General features: G+C 49.8%; 1 protein-coding gene across 11 annotated transcripts in view; it reads right to left on the bottom strand.

The window, feature by feature from the left end:
* Positions 1-11415, bottom strand: part of TMEM63C (transmembrane protein 63C) — an 86355-nt gene extending 74940 nt beyond the window's left edge. For 7 of the 11 annotated variants that reach the window (XM_070797908.1, XM_070797905.1, XM_070797906.1 and 4 more), the window contains exon 1: positions 3239-3486. The gene's annotated coding sequence lies outside the window, so the exon portion shown is untranslated. The other 4 variants (XM_070797910.1, XM_070797913.1, XM_070797911.1 and 1 more) reach the window with 3 other exon arrangements.
* Between the last annotated feature and the right edge of the window lie 2484 nt (positions 11416-13899).

Raw genomic sequence — 13899 nt, 5'->3', positions numbered from 1 at the left:
CATTCTCATCTCAGCTTCCCCGTCACCCTGTTTTGCATGAGTTGCACCAGCCACCTCCTGGGCAAGAACAAGGGGCCCAGGGTACACCACCCCTGCTGACGTGGGAGTGGCCTGCAAAAACCACTGCTCTCCCAGAGAGGGAAGAGGAGCGAACGCTGTGCCCCAGCTCAGGCGAAACAGTGCACCAAGAGCTGCCAGTCTTACTCGTAGCTGAGCGCTCCGCCTAAGCACTTACAGTCCAGCCTCCCAGAGTGAGCCTGCCCATGGCCCCGAATACCCCACAGCCTTCCTACACCCTCAACACTCTGTGCAAAGAGCTCCCAGCACTTGATACCCATGATCTCTGTGGCTCTTCCACAAGCTGCTTCTGAGGAAGAAGCCAGACTAGAGAGTCCAAGGGATTCAAGAATCAGGGGGGAAGATCGGGTGTGTGAGCAGGTCCGCTGTGCCACCAGTCACCTGCATTTTACGGTGTGGAAATTCTGTGAAATGTCACAACGGTGGAGAAGGGGGAGAGGAAGTCCTCAGGGCCCCAAAGCACAACCTGAACTGGGCTGGGGAGAGATGGTCTGCCTTCCAAACCCAGAAGCGTGCCCTAGACTGGCCACGGGATGGGGGGTCAGGCATCCTTCATAGAGGGAATGGCCACCTTTCCCCCATTGAGGCAGGAAGTAGATGGCTTCAATTCCAGAGTCTCCAGGAATAATTCCCCACCTGCAATAAGCACTTGACATATTTCCCAAGCCCCCCCACCCATCTGAGGAAGGTGTTTTCATGCCCAGCTGTCAGGCAGGGAAACCTGGAGGGCAGAGCGCCAGCTAACGGGGCTCGGTCCAGAACCAGGTACTGTGCCCTGTAAGTGGTTCTTCTCCAGCAGTCTCAGAGCCTACCTCTGCCCCGCCAGCCCGGAGGGGGCACCACCAGCATCCCTGGATCATGGGGTGGGGCCTTTCTCCTGGAGAAGGGTTAGAAGGAAGCCTGAGAGGGGGGTGCAGAGGAACCAGACCCACCGTGAGTACTCCTCTCTCTGGCATTGTACTGTCACTCCATGGGCAGCTAGCTGTCATATGGTTTACTGGGAACCCCACCCCGTCCCACAGGGTCACCCCAGGATTACTGTGGTCATGACGGAGCGCAAGGCATGCTGTGCAATCACCAGGGGCCAGCTTTCAGGGGCTCTGTGCTCAGAAGGTGTGTCTGAAAAGCATCAACTCAAGCACCAGGCACAAGGTAACTGCTCTGCTCATGGGCTGGGCAGGACCTCCCATCCTGAGATGCTGGCAGAGAGATAGCTGAAGTCCCCCATGCCCCTGGGCCCCCTCCATGGCTGTGACCACAGCAGCTAGCCCCAAGGCCATCTGGCTCAGAGGTTTAGTTACTAAGTCGTGTCCAACTCTTGTGAACCCGTGGACTGTAGCCTGCCAGGCTCCTCTGTCCATGGGATTTTCCAGGCAAGAATACTGGAGTGGGTTGCCATTGCCTTCTCCAGGGCTCAGAGAGGCCCACAGAAATTGTGTGTCCACTGTGGGTGCATGGCAGGAAGGTAGCCAGGTGCCTTTAGCTCCCCTCTTCAGGTTGCTTCTTTCCTAAGAAACTTGAAAACACATCTTAATGGAGGAGAAGATGCTGGAGCTGTCCCCTCCCATCAGGAGGTCCTCACAGCCTGGCCTCACTAGGGCGCTGGGGGTGAAGTCGGGGAGGATCAGAGAGGAAGGGGCCTCATCCTGCCGGCCTGGAGGTAGGCCAGGCAGTCAGGAGACCTGGGTGCAGGTGAGAGCCCCAGAACACCCTCTGCGACTCAGCTCCCTGGCCTGCCCAGTGATGCTGCCCGGTTCCAGCTCTAAAATAAAAGACGGCTCTCCGCCTGCCTCAGTGTCCCTCCAGAGAAAGCCAGCCGAGCCAGGGAGAAGGAAGGCAAGGTAAATTCAGGAAAAGTTCACCTCCAAGGGCAAGAGTCCATTCTTCCCGGGAACAGGAGCTGGGGAGAGAGAAAGGCTGCACCACAGCGTGTGATGCTCAGAGAAGGCGGACTCGGCTCTCCGTTCTCCCACCTCTTCTCCCGGGAGACGAGGCTGTGAGAGGAGAAAGTCCACCTCCCTATTCCCCGCTCTTCCCACTGCTGCCTGGGAAGTTCCACTTGACTTTCATCAGGGCTGGTACACGAGACTGAGGCCCAGAAGGGCCTTCTTCTCCCGGAAGACAATGCTCACTCTCCGCCCTGAGCCCTCAAGGAGAGCAGGGGCCCCGTCGCTCCTCTGCTCAGATGAACATTTTATTTCCTGTCCTCAGACAATTCCGCCCCTGAGATGTTCACACCATGATACTCCGGAGCCTCTCACAGAAGTCTTATGCCCCTGCATTCTCAGGAATGGGGAAAGGGGGGCCCTGGGGGAGGGGGCGGGTGGGAGTCCACCCCAGCTTGGACCAGAGGTCTAGAGAGCAAGTTTGACCCCTGCCCTTCCAGAGAGCATCAGGTCAAGGCAGTACCTAGGTCAGCTCTGTAGGACCGTGCTAAGCGACTCTGGGGGGAAGCCACCGGCACCACCACCCCACCCCACCCCCCGCCCCGCCCCGGGCCACGGTGTCCCCAGGTCCATCATCCAAATCCAAAGTTTCTCTCTCAAGGCCAAGGTGAGGATGGAGGCAAGAGCCTTTCTTTGAAAGCACAGGAGAAAAGGTGGCGGTATTGTGCCCCTGAGGGCCCAGAAGTCCAGCTCACTCGGCACGGAATGATGACCATCCCCACCCCTACCCCCCACCCCCACCCCGCCCCGCACCCGCTGCAGCGCAGCGCTGACGCTGCTATCACTCAGAGCCGCGGGGAGACTGCGGGGGAGAGCGCACCCTCCCAGGCCAGCCCCGCGAGCCGGAGGCACAGCCCCCGGGAATCCCGGCGTGGAGGTGGTCCGGAGAGGCAACCAACAAGGCAGGCGGCGGAGGACCGCCTCCTGTCCACCCTCTACCGACCCACTGAAGACGGTCGACCGAGCCACGGCCCCCTCCTGGTGGGCGGCTCCTTCCACCCTTCCCCCGGGTCCAGGCTGGGGGAGAGCCCGAGCCACCGGGGAGTATGGCGCAGTCTCCCCCGCCCCCATCCCTCAGGGTCCGAGGTCCCGGAAAGCGTAGAGCCAGCAGTACTGCCCCCACCCATCACCACCCCTACCCCTGTCCAGGACCGGGATTCCGCGCCCCTTCTTCCAGCCGGATCGCTTCTGGAGCATCCCACCCGCGTGCTCACCACGTCTGCGCCTTCGGCGCCACGGCCCCAGCGCCAGGCAAGGTAGGCAGGCGGCCGGAATGTGAGGCCAGGCGACACGCTCCCTACCTGGGAGGAGACTGCCCGCCGGTCCTCCTCCGCGCTGGCCTGCTCGAAGCCAGCCCCACCTGGCAAGGGACGGTCAGCAAATTCCCCGCAGCATCACCATGGGAGCGGCATCGCGGCTCCTCCCCGGCCGCCGCCAACCTCGGCCCCGCCCCAGTGCTGCTGGACCGCCGGGGAACCCAGGCTGGATTTTTTTCCTATGCGAAGGCCCAGGCTCCGCCTCAGAGACCTTGTAGCTACCAGGAACCGTCTGCAAATTACCACAGCAAATCCACAAGGCTGCTGCTCCCTTGTGGGAGACACTCGGAAGCTCTGGGTCCCCAACACCAGAAGCTCTGGTCTTGCTGCTCTCCGGCTGTCCCCTACTTCAAGCTCTCCTCCCAGGCACGTCCGCCTTGCAACCCACCCAACCCCGCCAGAAAAAAAGTCAAAGCCAGGAGAGACGTCCAGCCCCGCACAAAGGTAGCTGTGCTCAGCCCCGCCCAGGGGCCAGTACCCAGTTCTTTCTTCTTCCCCAGCAAAGGGAAGATCTACAGATTGGCCACAGCCCTGCCCGGGAGGCCCAAGAGAGTGGGTTTTGTCTCTTCTAGTTTGCCAGGGACCACAGTTCCTGTAGGTCTCCAGTTTTTTTCAAAGTCCTGGCTACTCTGCTAGAGACACTCGTTTTGATCCAGGAGGCAGGTGCCAGTGTTTGAACCCCCAAAAGTCAGTGTAACGAACTAAGTGAAAGTGGAGTCGCTCAGTCGAGTCCGACTCTGCGACCCCATGGACTGTAGCCTACCGTGCTCCTCCTTCCATGGGATTTTCCAGGCAGGAGTACTGGAGTGGGGTGCCGTTTCCTTCTCCAGAGGATCTTCCAAACCCAGGGATGAAACCCAGGTCTCTCGCATTGTAGGCAGACGCTTTACCATCTGAGCCACCAGGGAAGTCAAGCCACTCTCCTTTCTCCCAGGAAGGGGCCTCAGCAAGTTTATTTAATAGACCTTATCCAGTAATTGCAGTACAAGGGCTAATGGGAGAGGCGGGCTGCTGACCAATCTTCGAAAGTGACTCTTTTAACAGTCATATAATGCTAAGATATTGACAGAGTTGTTCGCAGTCCACTAAGAAGGCCATAGTGGAAATGTGTGAACATCGAGTCATGAGACACTGCGGGTCCGAGGGTAGCTAGGCTTTCATGCGTTGACTCCCCATAGGCAGCAGTGCTCCCCCGAGGCTGGCACACCCTGGTCATGTCTCTCCCTGCCCTGCACCTGCCCCCATCCCCTCCACCACCCCCAGGGTTCTTTTGAACCAGTAGTGACAGAGGACAAGATAGTTGGATGGCATCACTGACTGAATGGACATGGGTTTGAGCAAACTCCAGGAGATAGTGAAGGACAGGGAAGCCTGGTGTGCTGCAGTCCATGGGGTAGCAAAGAGTTGGACACAACTGAGCAACTGAGAAACAGCAAAGTGCCATCAAAACTCCAAATGAGCCACTACACATTCTGCTGAAATCCGTCCATGTCTTCACTCACCACCCATTCATTTATTTATTCATTCCTGGGACAGGAAGGCTTTTGGATTATCCATCATGTAATAGCAACAGTGTATCAAGGGCCGGTTCTAGTCCTGGCTCAGCTATTAGTGTGCTGTGCAATCTTGGGTAACTTGCTTGATGTCTCTGTCTTTATTTTTCTTTCTCATCTGTAATCCTGAGAGGGGAGGGCTAGTTGGGGTGTAAGGCCCCTTGGACCCTAACATTTCTATTCCTCTCTTTAGGATAAAGGCTGGTGGGAACAAAGATAAACAAGGTAAACACAAAAGTAATGTTTAAGACCGCTAGCTGCCTGGATTCACATCCCAGTTGGGCCATCTAAATATGGGACTTAAACTCTCTGAACTTCTTTCTTTGCATATGAAAAATGGGGGGAATAATAATAACAACCTTAAGAGGCAGTTGTGAAGATTAAATGAGCTATTGTACACAGAGTAAATGTTTAGTGAATATTAGTTTTTGCTTTTGCTGCTGTTGTTCCGATACAGGTGGAAGAGAGTAAAACCTGGACACAAGCAGCATGTCCTCTGTCTGTGCTTCCTCATTTCAGAACTGGTGTCTGACCCCAGAGTGAAAGGAGTAAGCCTCTTAAGTATGCGGGTAATAGCTGTTCTTTTAGAAGGATCCCATGTTAAGGGGAAAGAACATGGTCTTTGGATCTAGTTGAACCTTGGTTCAAAACTGGGCTCTGTGGTCTCCCCTGGTGGTGCAGTGGCTAAGACTGTGAGCTCTCAATGCTGGGGCCCTGGGTTTGATCCCTGGTTGGGGAACTAGATCCCACATGTCACAACTAAGACCCTGTGCAGCCAAACAAGTAAATAAAAATAAATATTAAAAAAAAAAAACAAAAAAAAACTGGTCTCTGAGCTTCCCTGGTGGCTCAATAATAAAGAATTCACCCGCCAATGCTTGAGTCTCGGGTTCCATCCCTGGTCCAGGATGATCCCACGTGCCTCAGAGCAACTAAGCCCGTGCACCGCAACTATTGAGCCTGTGGCTCTAGAGCCCGGGAGCTGCGACTACCGCCTCCACGTGCCACACCTCCTGAAGACTGCACGCCCTAGAGCCTGTGCTCGGCAACAAGAGAAGCCACCACAATGAGAAGCCCACGTACCGCAACTAGAAAGTAGCCTCCGCTTGCTACAACTAGAGAAAAACCCACACGGCAACCAAGACCCAGCACAGCCAAAAATAAAATAAAATAAAAAAAACCAGGGCTCTGCTTCTTACTAGCTGTGTGACTTTGTACTAGTTACTTAACTGCTCCAAGGTTAATTTTCACATCTGTAAGATGAGTATCATAATGCAAATAAAAGGAGTCCAATAATAGTATCTACCACATGGATCCACATGGAATTCCAGCTGAGCTATTTCAAATCCTAAAAGATGATATTGTGAAAGTGCTGCACTCGATATGCCAGCAAATTTGGAAAACTCAGCAGTGGCCACAGGACTGGAAAAGATCAGTTTTCACATTCCAATCCCAAAGAAAGGCAATGCCAAAGAATGTTCAAACTACTGCACAACTGCATTCATTTCACACGCTAGCAAATAATGCTCAAAATTCTCCAAGCCAGGCTTCTACAGTGCGTGAACTGAGAACTTCCAGATGCTCAAGCTGGATTTAGAAAAGGCAAAGGAACCAGAGATCAGATTGCCAACATCCATTGAATCATAGAAAAAGAAAGAGAATTCCAGATTAACATCTATTGCTGCTTCATTGACGACGCTAAAGACTTTGGCCATGTGGATCATAATAAGCTGTGGAAAATTCTTAAAGAAATGGGAATACCAGACCACCTTACTTGCCTCCTGCAAAACCTGTATGCAGATCAAGAAGCAACAGTTAGAACCAGACATGGAACAACGGACTGGTTCCAAATTGGGAGAGGAGTACGTCAAGGCTGTATATTGTCACTCTGTTTATTTAACTTATATGCAAAGTACATCATGTGAAAAGCTAGAATCAAGACTGCCAGGAGAAATATCAATAACTTCAGATATGCAGATGACACCACCCTTATATCAGAAAGCGAAGAGGAACTAAAGAGCCTCTTGATGAAGGTGAAAGAGGAGAGTGAAAAAGCTGGCTTAAAACTCAACCTTCAAAAAACTAAGATCATGGCATCTGGTCCCATCCCTTCATGGCAAATAGATGGGAAAACAATGGAAACAGTGACGGGCTTTATTTTATTGGCTCCAAAATGACTGCAGATGGTGAAATTAAAAGATGCTTGCTCCTAAAAAGAAAATCTATGATGAACCTAGACAGCGTATTAAAAAGCAGAGAAATTACTTTGCCAACAAAGGTCTGTTTAGTCAAGGCTATGGTTTTTCCAGTAGTCATGTATGAATGTGAGAGTCGGACTATGAGGAAAGCTGAGTGCAGAAGAATTGATGCTTTTAAACTGTGGTGCTGGAGAACTCTTGAGAGTCCCTTGGACTGCAAGGAGATCAAACCAGTCAATCCTAAAAGAAATCAATCCTGAATATTCATTAGAAGGATTGATGCTGACACCGAAGCCCAAATACTTTGGCCGCCTGCTCTGAAGAGCTGACTTTTTGGAAGAGACCCTGATGCTGGGAAAGACTGAGGGCAGGATGAGATGGTTGGATGGCATCACTGGCTGAATGGACATGAGTTTGAGCAAGCTCCAGGCGGTGGTGAAGGACAGGGAAGCCTGATGTGCTGCAGCCCATGGGGTCACAAAGAGTTGGACTCAACTGAGCAGCTGAATAACAGCATAGAGTCACTGTGAATATAAAAAGCATGTCAAGTATTTAACTTAGTTTTCCACAAACGGAAGATTCCCAGTCAGTGTTAATCTCTCCCAGGAAGGACCTAGATAGAATGGAGGGGAGGCCCTAGTACTGAAATTTCCAGGTGTCCTTGACTGAGTGTCCTGTGAAGAGACTGAGTAGTGGGTGTTCTAGTCCAGACCCAGAGCAGCAGCAGCAGCAGCTTTCCAACCCCCTATGCCAAGATGCCATCCACACAGAACCTAGGAACCAGCCTCCCTGGATGAGCCATATCCCTTAACATACCCTCTACTGGGAACCAAGGCCAGAATGTTCTTGAACATGGGGCTTAGGAGTTTAGGCTTTACTTAGTAGGCAAAGGGAGCCATGGAAAGTTTTTGAACAGCAGCTACAGGATAAAATTGCTGAGCCAGTACCAACCCTCTCCAGTTCCTGGAGGCGTCAAGTATGTACAATACAGGGAGGTACAGAAGAGGAGGGAGAATCCATGGGAGTACCAGGTGGATTATATGGTGGCCCCCAAAGAGACGACCCCACGTCCCAAACAGCTGAACACCAGCAACCTAGATGAGTGTCAGGCTGGTAGAAGGTGCTTTGTAAAGGTGTGAAGGTGTGTGGGTATGAATAGCTGAGGCTTTTATGAATAGCTGTGGCCTTGAGAATCTTCTAGAGAAAGTTGCTTCTGGTCTGTGGGTGCTGAAAACATTTTCATGTTCTCACTCATGTGGATTGAGGTGGAAGATCTCTGAAAGATGATGAGAGTTGTCTTTGTGACTGCTTTCTTAACCTCTAGTGTCTTGTCTGGGAACATAATCCAGAATAACAACGAAGACCCAAAAGGCATCTGAGCAACCCAAACAGATAGTACTGTCAACTGTCCAAATCAGACGTTTTATCTGCAGGACAGCGGCTTGTGTCTTCAGTGACAGCCCACCTACGTTTATTCTACACAGTTTCAACAGCTCCATGGTGGCAGAGACTACTGAGTGTCCACTTATGTCCTTTCTTTTGCTCTTTCTTTTAGCAGTAGAGCTTCCAAGGTTAAAACCTGGATACACAGCTACCCTGTTAGAGACTACATATCCCAGCCTCCCTTGCAGGCTGGTGCAGCAATGGGACTAACTTATAGCCAATGGAATGTGAGTGGAAGTGATCTGTTTCATCTCTGGGCCACATTCTTAAAAGGAAGTTGCCTGCTCTCCACTGCTCTTTCCCTTTGTGCAGACTGGACCATGGACATGGGAATGGAAATGGGGGCATCTTTGATGCTGCTGCCAAGGACAGCATCCTAAGGTTGGCCGATCAACAAGACCTTAAGAACCTGTTTCATGATGACCTAGAGGAGAAGAGCCCTGGACCATTGACACCTTGGTCTCTGTGACAATAGCTGGACCAAGAGCCTTACTGATAAACCTGATTGTTCAAGCCCACAGTAGATGGGGAGCAGCATATTGGAAGGAGAAAGTTTTCATTAAACTGAAAGCACAGTGAAATTAGCAAAAGCCTAGAGTGAGAGGAGAGGAAACACCTGTAAAACAAACTCAGAGTTTGGGATCATTCAGTTCAGGATCATGCCAAGAAGCCTTGGTGGCACTGTTATATTACAGGATAATGTTGGAAATGGTCACAACAATCTTGAATCATTGCTAAGTCACTTCAGTCGTGTCCGACTCTGTGCGACCCCATAGACGGCAGCCCACCAGGCTCCCCTGTCCCTGGGATTCTCAAGGCAAGAACACTGGAGTGGATTGCCATTTCCTTCTCCAATGCATGAAAGTGAAAAGTGAAAGTGAAGTCGCTCAGTCGTGTCTGACTCTTAACAACCCCATGGACTGTAGCCCACCAGGCTCCTCCATTCATGGGATTTTCCAGGCAAGAGTACTGGAGTGGGGTGCCGTTGCCTTCTCCGCTTGAATCATTAAAAGAAAGTTAATTGTGACAGAATATTTTATATTGAAAGAAAAGCAACTATGTGATATATTTAGAAAGTAAATATGATAGAAAATAGTTGACATAAAACTTGCATGCTTAAGGGTAGACACCTTCAGCATCTATTCAAAATAATACCTTTCCTGATGGGCCAGAAAGTAGAGGCTTTGATTCACTGATATGTACCTTCTCCCCCACTAGATTATAAATCCTTTTAAGATCAGCTTGTAGGGACTTGCCTGGTGGTCCAGTGGCTAAGACTCCCAAGGCAGGGGGCCAGGGTTCCATCCCTGGTCAGGGAACTCGATCCCACATGCCACAACTAGGAGTTTGCATCCCGCCAATAAAGACCCTGTGTGCTGCAAGTAAGATCCAGTGCAGCCAAATAAATAAATATTTTTTTTAAATCAGATTGTATCTCCTTTTTCTTTCTATTCCTAGTATCTGGCACAATGATGACTCAAATAAATATTCCTTAATTGCTAAGGGGGTGAAATCCGTGTTACCTTAGATTCCAGAGCTTAGTGGTTTCACGAGCTGATGTGGACGATTGAGCAGTGAAGTTGCCTGAGGTCCCAAAATACCCTGATGGAGAGCTTCAGGAGCATAGCCCTCTTAGCCAAGAGTGTTAAGAGCCCAGGTTGACCCTACTCCTGTTGTCTAGAAATCATTTCATCAGAAACACTCTCTTGAACTCAGAAGGCCAACATGCTCAGGATTTTCATTGCAGAACTGGTTGTAATTCCAAAACCAAATACAACTGAACACAGCCTACACAACAGGGCGTGGCCTTTCTGCACTGTCCAGATGAGATGTTCAGGAAAACTCAAAATGGGAGGGAAAAAGCGGGAGGCCCGGGAAAGTTAGCTCGGCGTGCTCACTGTTGGTTTCACATCACTTCGACTCCTAGGATTTTAGGTTTCAAGGCAGCAGAGCTACACTGTTGTCCCCATCACCCCAAGGCTGGTGCTGGGTCAGATTGCTAAGCAGCCTGTAAGAAGGTGGGGGATGGGCCTGGAAGTAACGATCTTGAAAGTCCGCAGATTTTGCTATAGGATCCAGAAGTAAACGTAGCCACTGATAGGGACAGTGTTTCCAAGGCAGAACTACATCACTATTAACACTTTGAGTGATAATGCAGATACTGTAGGGTATCCCCTGCCCCCAAGAGCCCAGTCAAGACTCTGCAAGAAAGTGGGTCAATTTTGGGAGCTTGGACTTCTATCACAACACCCTCTTATCTGTCTTTCCCGCCAACTCGTTGGAAAAGACCCTGATGCTGGGGAAGATTGAGGGCAGCAGAAGAGGGAGACAGAGAATGAGATGGTTGGATGGCATCACCAACTCAATGGACATGAGTTTGGGCAAACTCTGGGAGACAGAGAAGAACGAGGAAGCCTGGCGTGCTGCAGTCCATGGGGTTGCAAAGAGCTGGATATGACTGAGTGACTGAACAACAGCAACGACAATAGGAATTTGATTTCCTGTTCAGAAGGTAGGGGAGCAGCATATTGGGATTTTCATGTCCTCTGTCTAGTCAGACATGGGGCTGTGGATTTCAAGAGACACACAGCACAGATCCCTCACTGGAAGCAGGACTTCCAAGGATGGTGGGGCCAGAGTGGAGAAGACAGAGCCCTCTAACCATGTGGTCCTCAAGGCAGAGAATCCAGGCCTCCCCTCTGCTGGGACAGCCCTGGCCTCCCTGCCCTCCCTTACCCCTGGCCTCAGGCTGGGTCCCCACTCACCAAGGCCCCACCAGGTAGATGCTCTTAGCTTGCAGCAGCCTCTTTGACTAGTACTTCTGTCCTGGAAGAGGTGAAAGTCAGGACTAGTTGGGGGGTGGGTGTGGTCTCTGTCATTCAGCACGCACAGCCACTACCAATGATCAATATTGGAAACTGCCGGTGGGCGAGGTCAGAGGCGGATGCTGGTGACATCACAAAGGAAGCACCACTGTCATGATGGAACTCTGGGCACGTGTCAGAGAGGGAGCACTTCTCTAACCAGAAATGAGCTAAACTGAACATTTCCAGGGCAGATCTGGAGGTCTGAAGCCTGCACAACCTCACCTCCATCCTATCTTAAGCCTAGCTGATGCCCTGTAGGATCACGTCATGAAAGACTACTTGGAAACTATATTATCAGTGGTGAGCATGATATAATATATGCTGAAGTAGAAATATAATGTGTACTTGAAACATACAATATTATAAACTAATGTTACCTCAATAAAAAATTAATTAAATACTTGGGTACTCATTTGATATTTATTGAGGCTAGAGACCATCCCTGACTCCCACCCGAAGCGGATCCTCAAGGGGCAGAAATATGGGTTTCTTATAGGATTTCTTCTAGGCTGCGAAGTGAGGGTCCTGTCTCCATGGCCAGGCTCTTGAAAGCAGCTCTGTTGTCCTCTGGGAGTTGGCATCAGTTTCTGGTAATGAACACGTTCTTTGTTTTATAACCTGCATTAACTTTCTGAAATACAGTATACAATTAGAGAAGTATATATAAAATAGAAATGAGCACTGTAATGAATAATCATAAAGCAAACACTTATGTAACCATTACCCAAGTCAAGAAATAGAACATTATACCAGACATTTCTCTGTTCAGTTCAGTTCAGTTCAGTTCAGTCACTCAGTCGTGTCCAACTCTTTGTGACCCCACGAACCCCAGCACTTCAGGCCTCCCTGTCCATCACCAATTCCGGAGTCCACCCAAACCCATGTCCATTGAGTCGGTGATGCCATCCAACCATCTCATCCTCTGTCATCCCCTTCTCCTCCTGCCCTCAATCTTTCCCAGCATCAGGGTCTTTTCCAATGAGTCAGATAGCCAAAGTATTGGAGTTTCAGCTTCAGCATCAGTCCTTCCAACCAACACCCAGGGCTGATCTCCCTTAGAATGGACTGGTTGGATCTCCTTGCAGTTCAAGGGACTCTCAAGAGTCTTCTCCAACACCACAGTTCAAAAGCATCAATTCTTCGGTGCTCAGCTATTTTTATAGTCTGACTCACATCCATACATGACCACAGGAAAAACCATAGTCTTGACTAGATGGACCTTTGTTGGCAAAGTAATGTCTCTGCTTTTGAATATACTGTCTAGGTTGGTCATAACTTTCCTTCCAAGGAGTAAGCGTCTTTTAATTTCATGGCTGCAATCACCATCTGCAGTGACTTTGGAGCCCAGAAAAATAAAGTCAGCCACTGTTTCCACTGTTTCCCCATCTATCTGCCATGAAGTGATGGGACCGGATGCCATGATCTTAGTTTTCTGAATATTGAGCTTTAAGCCAACTTTTTCACTCTCCTCTTTCACTTTCATCAAGAGGCTTTTTAGTTCCTCTTCACTTTCTGCCATGAGGGTGGTGTCATCTGCATATCTGAGGTTATTGATGTTTCTCCCGGCAATCTGGATTCCAGCTTGTGCTTCTTCCAGCCCAGCGTTTCTCGTGATGTACTCTGCATATAAGTAGGGTGACAATATACAGCCTTGATGTACTCCTTTTCCTATTTGGAACCAGTCTGTTGTTCCATGTCCAGTTCTAACTGTTGCTTCCTGACCTGCATACAGATTTCTCAAGAGGCATTTCTCTGTATTGCTGTCCAATCACACCCCTTTCTCCTCCAACTGCCCTCCACCCAGAGATGCTGCTGCTAAGTCACTTCAGTCATGTCCGACTCTATGCGACCCCATAGTGGGTTGCCATTTCTTTCTCCATCCACCCAGAGATAGGCTCCTCTTAACTTTAATGGTAACCTTCACTTCCTTTTCTTTATACTTTTACCACCTGATTATTAATCCCTAATCAATAGAGTTTGGTTGTGTTTCTTTTTAAAGTGGATATTAATGGAATTTATTCTATATATACTTAGAATCTATTATATATACACTTATATACTTATACTTCTTGTTGGGCTTTTATGCAACATTGTATTTTAAAAAATTTATTCAAAGCCTCCCTCAGAAATGTTGCCATGTAAAGACATTTAAAAAAATTTTTATTTATGTATTTATTTTATTTTTGGCTGCGCTGGATCTTCATTGCTGTGCACAGGCTTTCCTTGGAGCAGAGGGCAAGGGCTACTCTCTAGTTGCGGTGTGTGGGTTTCTCTTTGCAGCAGCTTCTCTCATTGCAGAGCACAGGCTGTACAGTGAGGGCTCAGTAGTTGGGGCTCACTGGCTTAGTTGTCCTGTGGCATCGTCCCAGTTCAGGGATCAAAACTGTGTCCTCTGCCTTGGCAGGCATATTCTTAGCCACTGGACCTCCAGGGAAGTCTAACATTGTATTTTAAATGTTCATTCAAGTTGTGGTGTGCAGCTGCTTATTCATTGTTAT

Source organism: Bos indicus, chromosome 10 (assembly GCF_029378745.1).
Source record: "Bos indicus isolate NIAB-ARS_2022 breed Sahiwal x Tharparkar chromosome 10, NIAB-ARS_B.indTharparkar_mat_pri_1.0, whole genome shotgun sequence".
Taxonomy (NCBI): Eukaryota; Metazoa; Chordata; class Mammalia; order Artiodactyla; family Bovidae; genus Bos; species Bos indicus.
The sequence above is the reverse complement of the archived record's forward strand: the minus strand, read 5'-3'. Positions and strand labels throughout refer to the sequence as shown.